The sequence below is a fragment of the Amphiprion ocellaris genome, chromosome 24, assembly GCF_022539595.1.
Source record: "Amphiprion ocellaris isolate individual 3 ecotype Okinawa chromosome 24, ASM2253959v1, whole genome shotgun sequence".
Lineage (NCBI taxonomy): Eukaryota > Metazoa > Chordata > Actinopteri > Pomacentridae > Amphiprion > Amphiprion ocellaris.
The window spans coordinates 3,784,170-3,795,697 of NC_072789.1; the positions used below are offsets into that span (position 1 = coordinate 3,784,170).

General features: G+C 38.4%; 1 protein-coding gene across 5 annotated transcripts in view; it reads right to left on the minus strand.

Moving 5' to 3' along the window:
* raph1b (Ras association (RalGDS/AF-6) and pleckstrin homology domains 1b) overlaps positions 1-7,853 on the minus strand; it is a 56,613-nt gene extending 48,760 nt beyond the window's left edge. For 2 of the 5 annotated variants that reach the window (XM_055008182.1, XM_055008180.1), the window contains exon 1: positions 7,573-7,853. The gene's annotated coding sequence lies outside the window, so the exon portion shown is untranslated. The remainder of the gene's footprint in view (positions 1-7,572) is intronic. The other 3 variants (XM_055008183.1, XM_055008181.1, XM_055008184.1) reach the window with 2 other exon arrangements.
* Between the last annotated feature and the right edge of the window lie 3,675 nt (positions 7,854-11,528).

Here is an 11,528-nt window from a genome sequence, read left to right on the forward strand (position 1 = left end):
CAGACACAGAAGGCGCTTTTCCACTAAAACCTACTCGACTCGACTCGACTTAGGTAATTTTCCATTACAATTGAGTACCACCTCATCATGGGTGGAGTCGTCACCCGGAAGTCCCTTAACGTTATTTGTGACACAAACGCAACACAACAACGGAGGACATCGAGGCGATGGTATACCTTCTGCTCAGTCTACGGCTTTTTATCAGATTCAAAGTAAAAGAAGAGAGTCAGAGAAAGCTGAGGGCGAGTCGAAACATTCAGGAGAACAGGAGAGTTGTGATTTTTCGGCAAAGATAGTGCGATATAATTTGTGATGTATTTTCTTAAAGTTTGGCCAAGATTGATTCAAAACATGTGATGAAGCATCAAAGGTGCGACACCCACACAAGGAGGGCAGCGTGAAGTTGTAAAACCATTGACAACAGTTTAAATCCCGTGTCCTACATGCCACGCACCATAAACTGCGGACTTTGCGATGTCAATTTGATTTATTGTTGAGGCCTGTGATGCATAGGTCAAACCCTGATTGGTTGAAAGTGTGACGGTTCCTTTCAGTATGATGAACAATGTAATGTTTAAGCACTACTCGTGACTCCACGCCCAGTAGCAAAAAGGACCATAAACAGCACCAACAGCAACAAGAGTGGCAGAAAACATCTACAGGAGTCGACGTGTCTGCAGAGCTAACACCAACCCAGTATCATGCTGGACCCCTGAGGTGTTGATCATGTTGCCTGCATGACTAAGGCTGATTATACTCCCTTGCGGAGGTGTACATTCACAGCTGCAGACACAACAAACGCACAGTTGTTCCTGTTATTATACCACTTTCTAGTCCTGTTGAAGGTCTGTTCTGCACACTACTACCCTTGCAGCATAGTGGCCTGTGTGGACACAAATTTCAGGCTGCAAATGGACATCCAAAAGGGACTCTTGCAGACTTAGGCAGACGATTACATTTGCATAATGTGGGCCCTCATGTACTCGATAAAACACTACACTGACTTGCGTCTGTGATGAAGAGCAACAATCATCAGTCAGCACGCTCCACAAAAGGGCCCCCTACTTCCTACCACATTCACTATTTACCTAACAAAGACCGACCTCCTGCTACAGTGAATGAAACAGACCATCTGCAGTACAGTAGAAGAGAAGGGGGGCCCGTCCTCTCCAGCCACACAGTGCTGAGAATCAGCCACCTGCCATTGTCAAAGTCACAGCGATTAATAGCTGCCTAAGCTGCTTAAACAAAACTGTGCAGCCAAAGAGGTAGCAACAAAAGGGACAATTAATGAATGAACAATACGACATGCTAAACATGTATCATAGCAGATCAGATAGAATGAAGGAAAATAGGTCATGGACGAAGTCGTGTGGAGATAAAGACTGGCAGACTAAGGTGGCTTAGGAACCAATAATGACATTTTCGCAACAAATGATGTTCATTTTTGGTGTTAACCAGAGAAATCCACCATAAAAGAATATGTTGTGTGTTGTGCAACTTGCTCTCTCCACTTCACAGATGTTGAAATGTGACCTAGAAAATGCAGGAAAGTAGATAAGGCTGAGGTAATATTACAACACTTCTTAAACTTAGTAAAAAAAACACGAATCAATAATATCCAGCCGTGTAAAAGTATCTAAAAGCAGGCTTTTCTTTAAGGGCGTAAATCCCAGCAGGACTGACCTGTGCTAAAAACGTATACACTCATGATACTGCCTTCACCCACTGGCACAGATATATGAAGCAACGCGGTGCAGAGATCCGATTGTAGGTCAGTCCTTGCCGTTTGTATCTTTAGCTGTCTTTACATGGCTGGGCGTATTTTCCTTGTTTGAGTGCACCTGCTGAACGAGGTCCAAGATCACGTACTGCCTGAAAAGAAGAGGAGGAGGAGGAGATGCCCTCCTTCTGCCTGCTCCAATCAGTAGTAAAGCTTACAGGGAACAAGCTGTATTGTTTATGCATACACTGCTTTAGTACGGTTGGGAAATTCAGCACACCTTCACATTTCCTGGCGTTGGGAGCACTGAATACTGAGCTGTAAGATAGTTAAAGTTAGGCTTCAGTGACATAAGTTCATTTCTCAATTAATCAACTAGCTGCTTGGCAGAAAATGGTGAACAGTGTTGATCAGCGGATCCCAAAGTCCAACACAATGTTGTCAAATGTCTTGTTTTGCCCATAATGCAAAGATTTACTGACTGCTGTCATGGAGGAGTAAAAAAAAAAAAAAAAACAAGAGGTTGTAGAGAATACTGAGTGTTTTTTCCTTAAAAAATTACTCAAATCCTGCTGGAAAAATGTGACTCATCATTTCCACATATTCTGTGAATGCCCAAAAATTAACTGTTATTGGAAAGAAATACATAAAGCCATAGAAATAATTCTTAATACTTATCTACCATTTGATTTTCAAACCGTCTATTTGGGATGCATTCCTCCAGAGGTCAAAAACATAAATAGATACTCGCTGCAGGGAAAAAAAGCAAAAACAAAACAATGGTCGACACAAGAAGAACCAACAACAAATAACTGGATAGACATAACCAAAGGAATTTATAGGATGGAAAGAATAATCTTTACTGTAAACCTGAAGATGGATTCCTTTGTGCAACACTGGGAGGGATGGGTGAGATATGTGAGGCATTTTAAGACCCAGTTTTGATGGGATGACTGCATGAAAATGAACTCAAAATCTTTTAACTGAAAGAAGTGTTTCTGTGTTGTAATTGTTTATTTATTTATTGATTCTTTACTTTGAAATCCTGCATATGTGCTGCTGTTGCTTTTTACATCTACTCTCTGGATGTATATAGTTTGTGTACATCTGTTTAATTTTTCAGATGCTGTTCTTGCAATGAATAGAGAATTGGAGAAAAAAAGAATCAAATCCATTAATCAATTAGCAAAACAGTTGGAGCTCTAGTGAGAGTACAGGTCTCTACTAATTTCTTTGTCAAACCACAGAATTCAACCATGACAAACGCAAAGGCCGGATCAGAAAAAGGTAATTTCCAGCTATAAAGGGCTCTGACATAAGTCTCCAAATATATATGAAAAGGCCAACAGGAAGAGCGGCTCTGGAATAGCAGAGGTCTGAGCGGTCTGGTTAGCCATTTGCCTTTGTTTGCAAATGGCAGGGGCAGCTGTCACCAAAGGTCAGCAAAATGTTCCCAGAACAAGGCCCTATAGATGCTGGGAGCAAGTGCCTGCAACAACGGAGGGGGGACACACCCATGAGGAATGAAACACTTTCCCTTGCATTTTCACTCACACAAAATACACCCACAATGACGCATCTTGTTGGCCCCCGATGCAGCTGGTGGCCTTGTCCAGTTTATCCTCAGCTCCCCAACCCAAGCCTCCTATCAGTGTGGAAATATCAGGTTACCCCCCAGCCCTCCGGTGCTGCGTTTGAAGTGCCATCCTCCACCTACAGCCCCTGGCTGTAACTCAACCTGGGTAAACTACACCAACCACCATCGCCAACCCCCCCCCAGCCTTGTCTCCGGAGCTTTTGTGCAGGGAATGCCCAGGGACATGGGTGGGTGGATGGATGTTTGGGAGACAGACAGGGCCATTGCTACTCGCACGACAGAGCCAGCAAAGTGCTGACAGACGGACAGACCAGGAGATGCTAACACACACACACACACAACAACCAAGAATAGCTTTCAAATCTATCTCCCCCTAACACACAAACAGCCTCCACCGATCATTCGTCGAGCCTAAAATTTCTTTGACAACTGTTTTTCTCATCTAATCAACTGCATCCCAAAGAAATCACGCATGGATGAAAAGCAGCAGAGGGATGTAGCGAGGGGAACAGAAGATGTTTTATTTCTTCCCCCTCCTCTTTTGGTAAAACAGGACAGCACAGGAGGAATGAGAAAGCCATGTTTCTGGTTCTGTATTTCTGTTGTGAAATATGCAACCCATCGTCTCCCTGGCTTCTCTTATAAATATAGCCTCGAGAAAGAAAGCCGACAGTGACAAATCCCTCACATATGCTTTCAAACTGGGGTAGTGAAATGGCACGATAACATATGTTTTATCTCCGTGGATGGAAATTTAATCCATGACTGGGCTTTTTATGACTGAGCTACATGCTGTGTCTTTTGGGCCACTAAAGCTGGGTTAGGCAGATTTTTTTAATGCAAAAATTCTACCCTAATCTTCCAGCATATTGTAATTTGGTCAGTTTCTTTCAGGGCAAATACCAATACTGATTATTTGTAATCAAGTAGACTGATAGCTGATATCTGAAACCAATATAAACTCAAAATTCAGAACAGAACAGCAAACTCCAACGGAAAACTTTGGTGAAATTTCTTTTTTAAAATATTTTACATATGTTTAATTAAAGGCAAACTTTTCAACATTTATCCACAATGATTGGCTACTCATTACATGTAACCAATCAGAAAGTGCTGTGGGCGGGACATTGCTCAGGTAGCACATTTTAAAAACATAATTCATGCAATCAGGAGTTGGTTTAAAAAAGTAACAATATAAACAAGACAAGCACTCAGTTGTTGAATGATTTCCGACGGATGAAAAAAAAAAAAAAAACACCTTGTGGTGAGCACAGGTGTGTGTTATGCATGTCTACATTATGTACAGATGCCGAATCATGTGACCTAAATATGTAGTAGGCGGCGGGAATTGATTGGACTCAGAAACACCCCCACAATTTAATCAGTTGTTCCTTGTATCATTTCCGATGGATAAGTCTCAATAAGTCCACAACGGTGGATTTGTAGTAGGATCACAATCATGTGATCGTCAACAGTCAGCTGACGTAGCGTTCACTTGTTGTCATGGTTACAGTGATGCTGTGACGCTACCTGGCAATGATACAGAAATCTTTAACAAATCGGTGGTTCCAGACTAAAAGCCGCATCACTGCCAAAATCTAATCAGGTGGTCCTTGTGTCATTTCTGACCTTCCCTGAAAATTTCATCCAAATCTGTTAGTCCATTTTTGAGTGATGTTGCTATCAGACAGACAGACAAACACACGGACAAATGTACGCTGATCATCACATAACTCTACTGCTTTCCTTGGCTTATCAGAAACATGCTGAAGATCAAATCCAACAACAAACACTTTCCCTAGAAGATGGAGTTTGAATCACATGTGAAGCCACAAATTGATGTTGACTTTTAGCTTGACTATCTGCAGCTCTTGATCGACTAGTAAGAAAGAGTTAAAACCATTGACAATGAAGAACAAGGTCTGAAAAGTGAGTAGGTGGTGACTCCAAGTCCAATTGTACTGACGTTTTTAACAAAATGACCCTATATCTCACTTGATTTGCTTCCTCTGCAAACACTTTCCTGACGGCTTCATGGTCTTAATGGCTATTTTCAATACATTTTAAATACAGCACGGTGCTAATGTTGTATCGCTGTGCACTGTGTCCTCGAGTTCTACGTCAGACCCACCAGCTACATGTGACGTCTGGTTTTGAGCTCAAAACAGTAATCCTCAACTCAGTTAGCATCATCAAGGTGGCATATTTTCATATTTTATATACAATTTATGCTTAGATAGGGTAGGAGCTGTTGGCAGAGGGCTGTAGATTTTCAAATTCTGCCCTTTTTCAGATTTCTTCCTACTCCAGCTTTAAGGCTACTCAGCAAATCTCTTCTAAGATACTACAACATATAGCGTTGATACATTTGAGCTGTGTGTTCGCATAAATGCCTTTAGAAATGTGTTTTTTGTTTGTTTGTTTTATTTAAATTTGATGTGAATAATGAATAAACAAGTGCCTGTCAAAGCAACATTATGTAATGAAGCTACAACTACAAATCCTGTAAATGAGCCAAACAAGCTGCACCGAACATCAAAGAGAGAGCAAACATTTGTCAGACCTTCCATTTTGCATAACCAGCTCATAACTAAATTCTTAAATAACGCACGTATAATAGGATGCAGCACAGGAAACAGAGCCACACTTAACAATGCCCAAAGGAATATTTCACTGGCTTTTCCAGATGTGTTCTGTGCATCACTCATTTCTGGCCTCTTCTGACAAAGACAGCGAGTGAAATCTGACTCCAAACTGCTGCTATTACCCCATTTCAAAAAAAAAAAAAAAAAAAAACCTAACAAGCCTAAAGGCATCTGGCCGAGGGGTGAAGAACCAGAAGGCCACTGGTTGTTGTTCAACCCATTGGTCGCGTTGTCGCTGCACTGTCTCCATGTCTAGAATAATGTGCTTCTCGTGTGTGGATGCAAATCAAGCGTGCCTTAAGGACACAGACGGTCCATTATAAAAGCCACTGTGGGGAATAAAGGCTGCGCCAAGTGGCTGCTTAGTGGCTTCCTTGAGAGGGAGAAAATGCCGTTTTGTTTTGTTGTGGTCGCCCTGTAGAACAAATTAAAACCAGTTAAAATGTGCCCTCACCTAGCCTCCTCGCTAGTGCTAATAACACAGTGAATGTTTACTCTGGAGGAAACCTGGGTGCATGTGGCAGCTAGCCAGACAGTAGCATGGTTCCTCTGCAGATGACCTTTGAACCCTGTGGAGAGTCAATACTAATGTCTGACGAAGTAAATGTAAAGGTTTTGAGTGGAGAGGGTGGTGTTAAAGCATTTGTTTTGGAGTGTAAACACTGCATAGTTTGGGGCTTTAACTTTTCCATTTGGTTTCAGTGAGACAACTAAAACACTGGTGTTGAAACGACAGGCTAAGGTGGATGCTAAAGTGGTTGCTAAGGTGGAAGCTAAGGTGGTTGCTCAGGTGGATGCTAGCGTAAAATTGAAGATAGCCACTGGTCAAACAAACCACTGTCGGTGGCAACAAAGGGAATCAAAACGGTCATTATGAGATGTATTCAAGAAGCAGCCGCTAATGAGCTCACTCCACTCACACTTTAACGCGTTTACTCATCTTACATGTTGTTAAAGGCAAGAAAAAAGCTTTTTCACAAACGCACCGGCGACATACAAACAGCGCAACAACAACCAACGACCATTACCCGGAGCCCGATAGCCTCCTCCCGCTAAACAGGGTGGAGACTAGCTCACACATCTTTCTGTTTAGCTGGATGCAGGGGAGAATAATTAACGTTTAAATACCCCCACACAAGACTCCCATGGTTTTATTTGGGAGCAGACAAACTGACAAGTATTCCCAGGTAATAAGAACAAGAATAATAACAACAATAGGCTCGTGTTTAATTGTCACTCGCGTGAAAAGCTGCGGCCCTTTTCCCAGTCGGCCCAAACGCTGCACACCCCCTCCCCGAAAAAGGGCTGTTCAATGGCCGCAGAGGGGCCACACGGACCCCCCATTCAAAGCACATTTTATCCAACAGGACAATAAAGGGCTGTTTTTTTTAAAATATCAAGTGCTTTTGTCAGTTTTTATGAAGTAATTTACTCCTTCGTCCCTTCCGGAGGATACAGTGTAGGATGGGCTGTTGGAAAATAACTGGCATTCAGCCTGTTTATAGTTGACATTTTTCCCCTTAATGAGTATTTTATTTTAAAGGAGACAAACAAAAGCAATAGAGGGTTAAAATACACCAAAAAATAGTAAAGAAAATTCCACTTACAGTGAATTCACAAAGAGGGTCCTCTCTTCTAAGGTGGTCTCCAGTGGGAGCAAATACGCTCACAGGGGGAAAACAGAAGAAAAACTCCCGATATTTAAAGGTGGAATTATTTGTTTTCTTGAGTAGGATGTTGGTTAAAATCGTCCCGTTGTCCTCATGTTTTCACAACCAGCCTCGTCTGCATGTTCGGTCCACAGCCCTGTTCCCATTCTTCCCTCCGCCGCTGAGGAGACACGCTGCGCGGCTCCGTCGTTTCCTGTCCAGCCCAGGATCCTGCGCTGCCTTCAGGCCCGTCGGAAATATCCACACACAGTGCAATTAAGCGAGGAGAGGCAGGTGACTGCAGAGGAAGAGGAGCTCCCTCCGGTTTGACCAATTCAGACTGTGCTCACTCTATCAATGTAAAGTAGATAAAGAAATAGAACAGGTGGAAGTGCTGTTGTTTCAGGGTCAAGCGTGCGAAGTCGGAGTCTTGTGGAAACACTGAAGGCAGCATCAGCATCCAACAGTTATTCCCGTCAGTTACATCAATAACAAAAATAACAATAGTGATATTAAATTAGTTTAATGGAATGTTTTCCAGTGTACTCATATAGTAAAAATAATAATATAAATAATAAAAACAATATCAATAATAATGAGAATAACAACAAGAACAAATACCTAATAACTATATTTTAAGTAAAACATAAAATTTATTAAGTGACAAACACAAAATTACAATTAAACACGAATAATATAAATAAAAATTTAAAAATTTAATGTACTCAAAGATACTTAACAACAACAACAACACTACTACTAATAATGATAATAACAATATAAATAATAATAACAATAATACGAACAAATACCTGATAATGGTTATTTTAAAAATCTATTTTAGGCAAAATATTAAATTTATTAAGTAACAAACATAAAATTACAATTGAATGCAAATAATAAAAATAATAATTAAAAAATTGAATGTACTCAGAGATGCTGAACCATAACACTAATAGTAATAATAATAATGATAATATAATAAGAATATAAATAATAGCAATATCAATAATAATAACAGTATCAACAAAAATAGGAAGAATAACAATAATAAGAAAAAATGCCTAATAATGGTTATAAAGATAATTATTACAACAACAACACTACTACTACTACTACTACTACTACTAATAATAATAATAATAATAACAATAATAATAAGAAGAATATAAATAATAATATAAATAATAAGAATATTAACAATAAGGATAACAAATACCTAATAACATTTATAAAGACAATTATATTTTAAGTAAAATATTAAATTTATTAAGTAACATACAATTACAATTAAAAGCAAATAACAAAAATAATATACTCAAAGATGCTAACAACAACAGCAATACTACAACTACTAATACAACTACTACTACTATGAATAATGATAATAATAATCCCAAATATTACAGATCTGTTTCATCCAACAGTTTTCACTGGACTCAACAATGTTTCACCATAATAATAATAACAATAATCTCTAATAATGGTTCTAATATTACTTATAGTTTTTGCAAAATATTTTATTGATTAAGCGACAATGAAAATATGTAAAGCAGTAGTAACCTAAAGCTTCCATTCCCGTTGATGCTCACCTAAAGCCGCTGTCTCCAGACAAAAGGGGGAATGTTGTTCCAGATTAGGAGATTATTGTCATCCATATGGACACACAGCATTACAGACCTGTCAATCCGCCGCTCATCCATTTTCTGACTTAGAATTACAGACAGTCTTTTTCAAAATGCTCTAATCCTCATTTCACAATCCACTGAATCTGTCACCATGTGTTTCCACATAGAACAAACATTTTCACCCATTTAAATGTCTCTAATCCCTTCTCTAGGTTAATGAAAAATAAAGAAAATGTACTTTAACAGAGTGAAAGGTTGCTGGAATTAAAATAAGATTGCAGTGAATAACTATTTTCTTTGACTAAGTCAGCAAGAGGCTGATCAGAATGAAATGCTTTGTTGCCACCTACTGGACAAAATAGTAAACTGCACTTTAGGAAGAAAGATGACAGCGTTAATAACTTAAAATAATGTTTTTTTATGACAAAAATTTTTTTTAAAATATATACAAATATGGTATTATTATCAAAAAGTGCACTAATTTGAATTAATTCCCACATTGTATAATGCCAGCTGATTCTTTATTCTTAATTTTAAAAATAATAAATAAATCATTCAATAATTCATAAAATACTATCAACCACCAACAAAATTTTAATCAAATTTTTCCATGTTTTTATGAGTAAACTGTTAGATAAATCCGGCTTTGATGAAAATGAAAAGTTTGATGTGTAGATTTCTGACTCAGAGTGCTAAAAAAATAATTTTGAGAGAACAGGATTTATATATGTGCATTATTATCGAAATCTACAGACGCAAATAGACAACGTGTGGTCAAATAAACACCTGAATGTCCATTCTGGAGGACTTTTTTTTAGATTAGTCTGGGAGAAATCATGCTATTGAAGCAAAATATCCCAAAATTCTAAATTTTAAACAACTCATTGAGACACTTTCTTGTTCATTTGTCCTACATGTACCTTCTCTGCAACGACACTTTGGCAGCCACATAATTGTCACTTCAACATGTGCTGGCGCTTCTCGCCGTGTTCAGTAAACTTTTCCACATGGGGTCATTGCACTTTTGGTCACTCCACCTTAAACCGTCACGACTCATAAGATTCCAAAAGTCCAAAGCATTGGAACTGCCCTCCAAATGTTCCTCCTCTACTGACACTTTTAGAAAAAATCTCACCTTTTGGTTGCTCTTTTTAATATTTTAGATACATGTCATTTTAGAATTTATCCTGTTTTCCATCTTTTAATTTCACACGATTGCCTTTCCTATAACATGTTCAGCGAGTTCCAGTTGTTCCAAAATGTGCAATTTAAATAAACTTGATTACAGAATATTACAGAACATGTTTTATATAATCTGTATATTTTAACCCTCGTGTCGTCCTGCGGGTCAAAATTGACCCATTTTAAAGCCTGAAAATGTGGGAGAAAAAAAAAATCTATTTTCACAGTGAAATTTGTGATGTCCATGTTTTCAACATTTTTGGGAAATTTTTGAACAGTTTTTGGTGGAAAAAAAATGTTAAAAATGTTGCTTAAGGACATTCACATAAAAATCAACCAAAATCCAGCAAATTTCGTGGATTGTTGTTGATTTTTATGTGAATGTTCTTAAAGAAAATGTCAGAAGTTTTACTGATATAGATGGAATCACTTTAAATATTTTTAGGATTTTTTGGAAGATTTTTACTTATTTTTTGAAAATATTTACAAGAATTTTCTTGCCAAATTTGGGGGATTTTTTAAAAAAAAATAAAACTTTCAAGGGAAACTTTTAAGGAATTATTGGAATTTTCTTCCTGAAGGTTTTGCAAATTTTCAGAAATTTGGGGATTTTTTTTTTTGCTGAATTTTTGGATTTTTTTCAGACAAGGAAACAATATTTTTTGGTGCCTGTAAATGAGGACAACAGGCTCAACTGGCTGCTTGCAGGATCAACTTGTTATACTTTCATGGTCAAAGTTAGATGATGGAAATTTACTGGGCACGTTGGGTTATAAGAGTTCACAGTCACACAGTTATACAGTAGTTTGAAATCATAAAGAGCATTTTATCATAAGATAATTATAATTTTGTAACAGTTGTACAGGTTATAGATCACATTAAAGGTGGAAAAAGTTGTGAAATTATTTTTCTTGGTGTGATTTTTTTACATCACAAAAACCTAGCATTTGAACAGGGGTGTGTAGATTTTTTTATCCACTGTAGATGCCTGATTGAAAGACAAATAAATCACCAAAAATAAACTGCATCAAGTTCTGCATGGAGGCTCAGTTCTAAGGACTTCACAGATGGTTTCTGTAAACTACAAGATCGCCGGTTCGAGCC